Raw genomic sequence first — 9883 nt, forward strand, 5'->3', positions numbered from 1 at the left:
CCGTAAACAACTCTACTATTTGTCTAACAAGTGGCTTCCAGTAATGTGTGATGTTTATAGTGGCACTGAGGGGTAGGGAGATCTGGGCAGTCAGTGGGCTGAGCTGTTGTTTAGGGGTTCCCAGTTTTGCTTTGAGATACCAGAATATAAATAGGTGATGGGGGGCTGCACTATAGCGCTAACAAACCAGAAGCAAATTGTTGAAATTGCCCAGAGTACAATAGGCGCATTGCGCATGCGCAAAACACAGGTTACAAGAAACTTAGAAAAATTACAGGAACACAGGATTTTCATGATGTCACGGATGACAAAAAAGGGGCAGAGCTACATGGACATTTTAAAACGACAACAGGGGGAAAAGTAAGTGATTTAACTTGAAAACGGATTATCTTTAAAAAATTGGCATATATTTTAAAAAAATGATCTAGGGCAACTTTATTGATTACATGTTAAAACTACTTTTGTGTTGACTGTCCCTTTAATCTCCCTTGAAAAGTTTCAATTTTCAGTGAACTCCATTACTTTTTGTGGGAGACATTTTGCCACTCACAGGGACTGACACTGTGAGTGCCAATTGGTTTTTCACATCTTGCCTGGCAAAGTTTTGATAGTAGTTCTGTGTCTATGGTGTGTACATTTCTATGGACTCTATTTGAGAGGTTAGCTGCTGTGTGTAGTGATACTGCATGTTAAGAGATGGTCATCAGAGAGTGTGGAGGAGGAGTTAGTAGAGTAACAGAAAAATGGTAGCTAAAGATTAGAGACTGTTGTCTCATTTGTAATCATATTTTGAATGTGTGTTTATATAGATGTAAACATCAAAACTCTCAATGGGTTGTTCATACTTTGCTATTTGGTGACCAGGTTTACTTATATAAACCTACCTGAATACCTGTAGTGATTGTTATTAATTATTGTGATATAGGTTTAAAGAAGTACCTGGTTAGGGTCCTTGACTTTTTACTAACCCACAATCAGTTTCCGTTTGAGGGTATTTACTATGTCCAGAGGCGTGGCACTGCTATGGGTTGGTGGGAGCGGTGCCACGTCTATGGGGAATGTAATCCACATCGATCTAATATCAAGATGTACAAGAGGTACATTGATGACCTCTTGTGCATCTGGACAGGGACAGAGATTGAGATGAAGGAAATCGTCCTGTTTTTTTATTCTAACACAGTCAACCTATCATTCACCCACTTATTTGACACATGTAATATTCTGTGTCTAGATATAGTATTGATTGAGAGTGTGGATACACATAAGGTTAATACCACACTTAATAGGAAACCAATCACATTGAACGCAATACTACATGCGCACAGTAGTCACCCCAAACAAACTGGTTTTGGTGTGGCCAAGTGCTAGTTTGTACGTATTAAACATAATTGTACTAATGACTGACTTCTTCAAGGAGAGTGACATTTTGAAAGAACAACTATTAGAAAGGGGCTATTCACATAAGGTGGTTAACAGAGCATTTTTGGAAGTGATGTGTATGAATAAGGGTGATCTATTACAAGACACTAGAACCAAAGAGAAACATAATCATTTTAAAGAAAATAAACCCATTTTCATTACTACATTTAGCCCACAGTTTTGTGACATTTGTAACATAATAGAAAAGCATATTCTGATTCTAACAGCAGAAGACAGTTTGAAGAACTATGTATCCAGAGGCTGAAATTGTGTAGCCAGGAGATGTTGTACATTAGGAAACATGTTATCACCATGATTGTTGAGAGCACGAAAATCTAGTGCTATTAGCTGTCTAAATGTGAAGGGACATTTTAAGTTTCACTATAATAAATGTATAGCCTGTAGCCATACTAAGGTAACATGTAATGTCCAGTCTAAAATAACCCAAAGGGTATATGATCTATTATCTTGTACTAACTGCCACACCACCTATGCAGTATACCTAGTGGAATGCTCTATTTGTAATAAACAGTATGTAGAGTGTACCACAAGAGAGACACGTACACGTATTAGGAAACATAGAAAAGTAAAGATGGAGTACCAGCGCTAAAACGTGGATCAAAAAACCTATGATTATATACGGTATAATTCTATACCTGCCTTGAGTATTTATACCCCTAGGAGGGACAAACGTCCCAATGAGTGTGTTATAATGATGTATTATGTGGATATATTGTGCTGCATCAAAAAGATTCAGTGAATCCTTATAACTGTTAAGAATATTAATAATCAAGAGAAAAAATCAATATGATTCAGCTCACAGATAAAAGACATATAGTTCTGAATTCTAAAGCAAAGAGGAAAAATAAATAAAAAATCTAAATGACAATAATATTATAGATGGTAAATGGTTTTCTTCTTACCAGGGATTACCCCAATAATATGAGGTAATATATGCACTCGAGAAAACCAATGCTGTTATGATCCTTGGTCTGTAATTGTTCTCCTCCGTTGGTCCTTGTGGTAGATTAATCTTCTAAGGCTCTTGGCCAGTGGATCCAAAGAGACTTCTTAATAACACCTTTCTGGTAGAAACTTCCAACTCTCCCTGTGAAGATATATCTTGGTATCTCCCAGTATGGTATTATGATGGATATTCCTTAGTGATGGATATTCTCGGCAGAGTATAATGAAAAAGACAAAGGAAAGGCACATAGTGTAACTCTGTCATACAAATTATGTTTTGTGTTTAAAGTAAAACAATTTGCACTTACATTTAGTGTCCTCGATCCTTAATGAGGTAAGCATTCAAGCATATACATAGAGGTAAAATTATACTTTGCTGGTATGTAAGTAGTTCTCCACTCCTCCAATTTGTTGGTTATTCAGGCCCAACACTATTTTATTTTGGTAAAGTTTGTTGTATAAAAACTGTTGTTTAAAAATTGCCCCGTATCATGTGTTATCTTAATGTCTTACGTAATGTTCTGTTAAAAAAAAGTGCTAATATTAAAACAATAGAATGCACCAAGTTCTGGTCTCCCAAGACTCTGTTCTTAATATATAATAATGCAGCGCACATGCAATATTGCAATGATACAAACAGTTACCCAGGGAAACAAAGATATGGCTTAAAAGCAACAAGTTCGATATAAGTAAATGTCAAATACTACTATATGTTGCCGGTATCGTAGTAAGAAGAACTGTACACCCACTTTCGAATTCCTTACGCATTTCGAAGTATCTATCTACTTCTTCGTCAGAGGTCATATTATTGGGGTAATCTCTGGTAAGAAGAAAACCATTTACCATCTATAATATTATTGTAATTTTAATTTCTTTATTTATTTTTCATCTTTGCTTTATGGGACTTTAGAATTCAGACCTTTAAGTATATAGTCTTTTATCTGTGCGCTGAATCATATGGATTTTTTCTCTTGATTATTAATATACGTATTAGGAAACACCTAAATAATATAGAGCAAGGAGTAGAATGTTCAGATTTAGCAAGACATTTTATACATAAAAAGGTAGTAGACAGCTTTGTATGGCAGATCATTGATTGGGTAAGAATTCCTCAAAGGGAAGGTGATAGATCAAGTAAATTGTTATACCAGGAAGCTTTCTGAATTTGTAAGCTCCAAACAAGGAAGCCACAAGGTTTCAATATAGAGGGGGTGTTGTTAACTTTTGGCAACATCAGTAATCACATTGGGGTCTATTTATGTATGTGCTGACAGACATGATCCGCTATAGCGAATCATGTCCGCCGCACATCGATAAATGCTGCAAGCATACGCTGTCAGCATTTATCATTGCACTGCAATACCGCCCCATGCAGATTCAATGCCACTAGCAGGGGGTGTCAATCAACCCGATCATATTCGATCGGGCTGATTGCTGTCTGCCACCTCAGAGGTGGCGGACGAGTGAAGGAGCAGCTGTCTTAGGACCGCTGCTTCTTATCTTCCGCTTCAGTCGGAACGGAAGCGGAGATGGTCGGAAGCAGCATCCGGTGCTTCAAAAATAGACCCTATTAAATTAAGTTCTGTGTGTGTGATCACTATAATGAATTTTTGTCTTATATCCCCAAATGTATTTCGTTAACTTTCTGATCAAGATTAGTAACCTGCCCATGTTATCACTTGTTTGTACAACTTCCTTCTTTCCCCTTTGTCACTGGGGGTGTATCCAACTGGTTGGGATTGGTTAAGAACGTTAGAATAAATATGTATTTTAAATTTAAAACAAACAATAACATTTATATGGCTTAAAGCTAGAGATTAGTGAATAATATGAGTGTTAGGATGTTTAGCTGTATATAATGAAATATAGGATATCTCTATACAGATGTGTGAAAGGTCAGTAAAATTGCAGCTTTAAAGATTGCAGCTTTTTGTAATTGTTTTAAATACAAACGCTAAGACATGTGCTCCTGTTGATCCTTTGATGATTTTAATGTTTTACTTGTTTTTTCATGACTGAATAAATATTATTTTTTAACAGTGTCTTGAGGTTCGCTGGGTTTCACTGACTTTAATTGTTGTGATAAATTATCTGCTTTAGCTTGGACTTCCAAGATGGCCGCCAAAATGTTGTTTTACATAAATACCTGCCATCATATTTGTACAGGAAGGCTGTTTCTTAAAGGAACAGTCTTGACGCAATACATAATTTTAATTACTTATTGTTTCATACCAGAGAAGCATCCTGCATTTGCTCTCACATCTATAATCTTGTAAGAAGTACATGAAACTTTTAAATAATCAATGTTTATTAGCAGCTGAAAATGGCCACCAAACTCTGCCCGCCTATTGAATGTATGTTTTGGTATGTTAAGTTTCTCCAGTCACAATCTACTCCTAAATAAGTTTTCCTACTCACACATGCTGATTTGTACATTTGCAGTTTGAAATAGCTAACTGAAAAATATTAAGTAACCAAGGAGGAAGGATGACATAAGTAGCTTCAGTTTTGTGTGATTATGGATATCTGGGTGCTTTGAGGATGCCTGTGGATGTCTGTACAAGTTATTTCTATCTGATAGTGCAGCTTACGTGTGATGACAAGTGCTCAGGTGCCTGCTATTTTGGGTGACTGCAAGTATGTGTATGTGACTTCAGCCTGTGGGCTGAAGAGCAATACACAGTCTTATTTAAATGTGAACTTAAATAGCTTCTGATTTTTTTTATTGCATTTTTATTATTTAATTAAAACCAATTTACAAAATACGACAGAAGGGTGTTACAAACTTTAAATGTTTTTTTAAATCAGACTAATTCATTTGGTTATGATTAAGTGACAAGGAGGGGGTGGGAGTGGACTGCTCTGTCTTAAAATGCCCTGAATTATTTTTGGTCCCAGTCCAGTCTGCATATCACTGTCCAAAAGAGTCATGAGCATTGTTGTTATCAGCTAGTGAGCTTCTATACCCAAGTTGTGCAGAAAACATGTACTGTTCATTTCTGCATGTACAAGTGGATTATAGAAAATATTTGCATTTAATGTCCCTTTAAATAACCAAAGAAAGGAATTTATTGTTAAAATGATGTAAGATTTATATATGGCCTTTAAAATCCATCCTAGATTATACACAGTATATGGTGTACTGGGAATGGTCTGAAAGGCTTTGTGCATTACATTATTTCCCTTCTGTTTTCTCTAAGATCTGCAACTATGAGAATTTATTTATCAGTTTATCAATACTGTTTTATTTAAAAGACAATAAAAAAAATGTGTGTACTTAGTTGAGAGGGAATTGCAGAATAATGTCTTATTTCTTAGTCATATTAAGCAGAATGTTTGTTTTTGATCTAGAGTTAAAATGTGTTTATATTTTCTTCCCCTCAAATCCCATGATTGATATAGAGAATTTGATAATATATTTTATATTGCACATTGTCAGAAATAATGGGCCAGATTACAAGTGGAGCGATATTTATCACTCCCGTTCGAGTGTAAACTCAGCTAGTAGTAAGCTTCTTGCGCTCGTTGGGTTGCGCTCGTATTGTGAGTTGAAAGTAAACTGATTTCGCTTGCATACTAACCTGGCGAAAATCGCTATTGTGTTTATGCATTCCACCCTAGGAAATCAATGGAGAAAAAAAATGGAAAAAACCTCACACCATACTCGCATGCAATCCCAATTGCATATTCTCAAGTGCGCTAACCCAACATGGAAATATGAATACTTCACATTCCAGTGTTCTTCACATAGAAGATTATATTCTATTTATCCAAAAATACATATTTATATATATACAGTGCCTTCCCCTTATAGGGGCACCCTTGGTAAATCTGAGCAAAGAAGGCTGTGAAAAATTGTCTTTATTGTTTAACATTTTGAAATTGTGTTAAACAAATACACAAACATTCTCAGATATTATAGATATCAGCAATTGTAAACACAACTCAAGTTTATACACAAATAAATACATATTTGTTAACTATATATGTAGCACAATTATTGGCACCCTATGAATTGATATGCGAAAATATATTTGAAGTATATTCCCATTGATATTTTACATTTTTTAGTACACCTGGGCGACTAGGAACAGGAAATTGTTCAACCATTACTTCCTGTTTCACAGGGGTATAAATATGAGGTAACACATAAGCCAAATTCCCTTAGTCATCCATCAAAATGGGAAGTGGCTATAACAAAATAGCAAAAGCATTGAAAATGCCTATTTCTACCATCAGGGCAAAAATTAAGAAGTTCCAGTCAACCGGAAATGTTATGAACCAACCTGGAAGAGGATGTGTGTCTATATTTTCTCAATGCACTGTGAAGAGGACAGTTTGAGTGGCCAAAATATCTCCAAGGATCACAGCTGGAGAATTGCAGAAATTAGTTGCGTCTTGGAGTCAGAAAGTCTCCAAAACTAGAATCTGATGACATCTACATCACCACAAGTTGTTTGGAAGGGTTTCAACATAAAAGCCTCTACTCTATAAAAAACAAACTCAAGCACCTTAAGCTTGCCAGACACTACTGGAACTTCAAATGGGATCAGGTTCTATGGTCAGATTAAATCAGAAAGTTATTTTTGCCAATAAACAGCAGAGTTGGGTTTGTTCACACAGAGAGGCCATATGTAAAAGTACCTTTGGCCTACTGTTAAATATGGTGGTGGCTGTTTTTCTTCCAGAGGACCTGGACATTTTGTTAGGATACATGGCATTATGCACTCAAATCAAATCAACAGATATTAAATGAATACCTGACTGTCCCTGCCAGAAACCTTAAAATGGGTAGTGGTTGGGTCTTTCAGCAGGACAATGGTCCAAAATCAACACAAAACTGGTTTATTGACCACAAAATCCGTGGCCATCCCAGTCCCTTGACTTGAACCCCATAGAAAACCTGTGGGGAGAACTGAAGAGGAGAGTCCACCAGCGTCAACCTCAAAATTTGAAGGATCTGGAGAGATTCTGTGTGGAGTAATGGTCTAAGATCCCTTGCCATGTATTTTCCAACCTCAGGAGTAGACTCAGAACTGTTATCTTGGCAAAGGGTGGTAGCACAAAGTATTGACAAAAAGGGTGTCATTAATTGTGCCACACATATATTTAACAAAGATTAATTTATTCTTGTATAAACTTGAGTTGTGTTTAACAATAAAGACATTTTTTTCACAGCCTTCTTTGCTCATATTTACCAAAGGTGCCAATATTAGTGGAGGGCACTTTAAATGAACATTGGAATAAATACACAGTATAAAACTTTATTTATTATGAATATTACATAATTATGTTTTTACATATTTCCATCTACTTAACTGCAAAGAGCTCCAATGCACATACATATATATATATATATATATATATATATATATATATATATATCCAAACAATTTCCAGTTCAGCCCACCAAGAGACAGCAGCCTGGGTGCAAATATAAGTAGTATAAGTAAACAGAAACAAATGCACTCTCAGGACTTCCACAAAATTCTTTAATGGAACGTTTTCGGGGTTCACAACCCCTTCATCAGCATCAACATATAAACAAATATCACACAATTTATAAAGTTTCTAACAATATCTCACCAAACAAGTGTTACTCCAAAAGTGCGCCAAATATCGAGTGTGGAACGCATCTTGCGTTCCACTGTGATAATGCCTGTCGGAAGTGATATTGTCTCTTTTCCGGTTTCATGGCATTATAATGTTAAGCTTACAAGCAGTGTTGTGGATTGTGCCATCATATATTAACTCTTACATAATGGTGTATAATGTGTACTAAGTAAGCAAATGCTAAAGTACCTTCTGGTATATTAAAAGTCTGCCTTAGATCGCCGTGATATTAGCTCTGATCAGCCGATTAAGTGTCATAGTGTATACAAATCGTCATAGCAACTGTAGCTATGGTTATGATACACACTCATAAATCGTGTCTTAACACTGTGATAAATCGCATAGTGTAGCAAACATATATATGTGACAGTAAGTGATAAACATTCTGAGTCACATTCATACATAAACAAACACAATGATATATGTACATAGATAAATATAAATTAAATTAAATGCAAAAAGTGGTGATTCTTGCTGTGCTTGTTATCAATTCATAAAAAGATGTAGAATGACTGCAAATAATAAGTGGGCTCTTTACTGGCTGTATACCCACAGGATCTATTTGCAACAATATATAGTTATGTTTTCCAGTAGAAGTATTGAAAGATTGGTGATGTACTGTAATTAATTGGGCACAAATCTATTTACCATTACCCAAAGGCTGTTAATGTATCAGTACATCAATTCATCTGTATATTTATGGCCATGTACAAATACTAAGCCCAATAGAGATATTCACTTAATTATACAGTGAACTCAAAAAGAGACATAAATTATCCAGCTGATACTGGGGAAGGTATATGTGGTTATATCAATATTCATGATCCAACCTTTGGATGGATACCACAGTGTGTCTCATAGATATGCCTAATCACATATACCAAAACAATGCTTAATGATGTATAAGAATGTATCTTAATTACATCTGATATATATTCCTCCTTATCACACAAAAATAGACAGGTAAATAAGGCCTAATGACCCCACTACGAGGTTTAAAACACAATTGGATGCGTTGATCCAGATGGGTTTCGAACAGGGCTGGTTGTCCGAACATATTCGTGACTTCTGCTCTACCTCCTACCCAAAAATACCTATCCTATACTCCATCCCTAAGATACACAAAACTTTGGATCATCCACCAGGTCGGCCCATTGTGTCGGCAAGGGATTCCTTGACACAACCGGTAGCACAACTGGTGGATATACTACTACAACCTGTAGTTAGGGAGATAAGGTCATACATCATGGACACAGGTGACTTTATTCGGAAGATACGGACTGTTGACGTCCAACCTGATGACCTATTAGTCTGTTTGGACGTCAACAGTCTGTATACTATTATCCCCCATACTGAGGGTCTTAAAGCAGTTCAGAAACATATCACCAATAACCCTCTTTATGAGGGTCCACCGGTTGAATATTTCCTTTCACTGATAGAATACTGTTTGTATAAAAATTAATTTAGATTTGAAAGTAAGTTTTATTTGCAAACGGCTGGTACGGCCATGGGTTCCTCCATGGCCCCCGCATACGCCAACCTATATATGTCTCACTTTGAAAATCTATATCTGTGGCGTACTACCAATTTGGCAGTAGTATGCTATTACAAATATATTGACGACATTTTCATGGTGTGGCGGGGGACCATGGAGGACCTACAAATTTGGTTTGAGCAATACAACATGGCCACCAGTAATGTAAAATTCAAGATGACAGTTGATACACAGACTATCAACTTCCTGGATCTGACGGTCTTTAAAAAGGTGCATCAACTGGGCACCACTCTATATCATAAACAAACTGATCGTAATTCTATCCTGAGAGCAGACAGCTGTCACCCTCCCGCCCTTTTAAAGGGCATAGTCAAATCTCAGTTTGTAAGC

The sequence above is a fragment of the Bombina bombina genome, chromosome 2 (assembly GCF_027579735.1).
Source record: "Bombina bombina isolate aBomBom1 chromosome 2, aBomBom1.pri, whole genome shotgun sequence".
Taxonomy (NCBI): domain Eukaryota; kingdom Metazoa; phylum Chordata; class Amphibia; order Anura; family Bombinatoridae; genus Bombina; species Bombina bombina.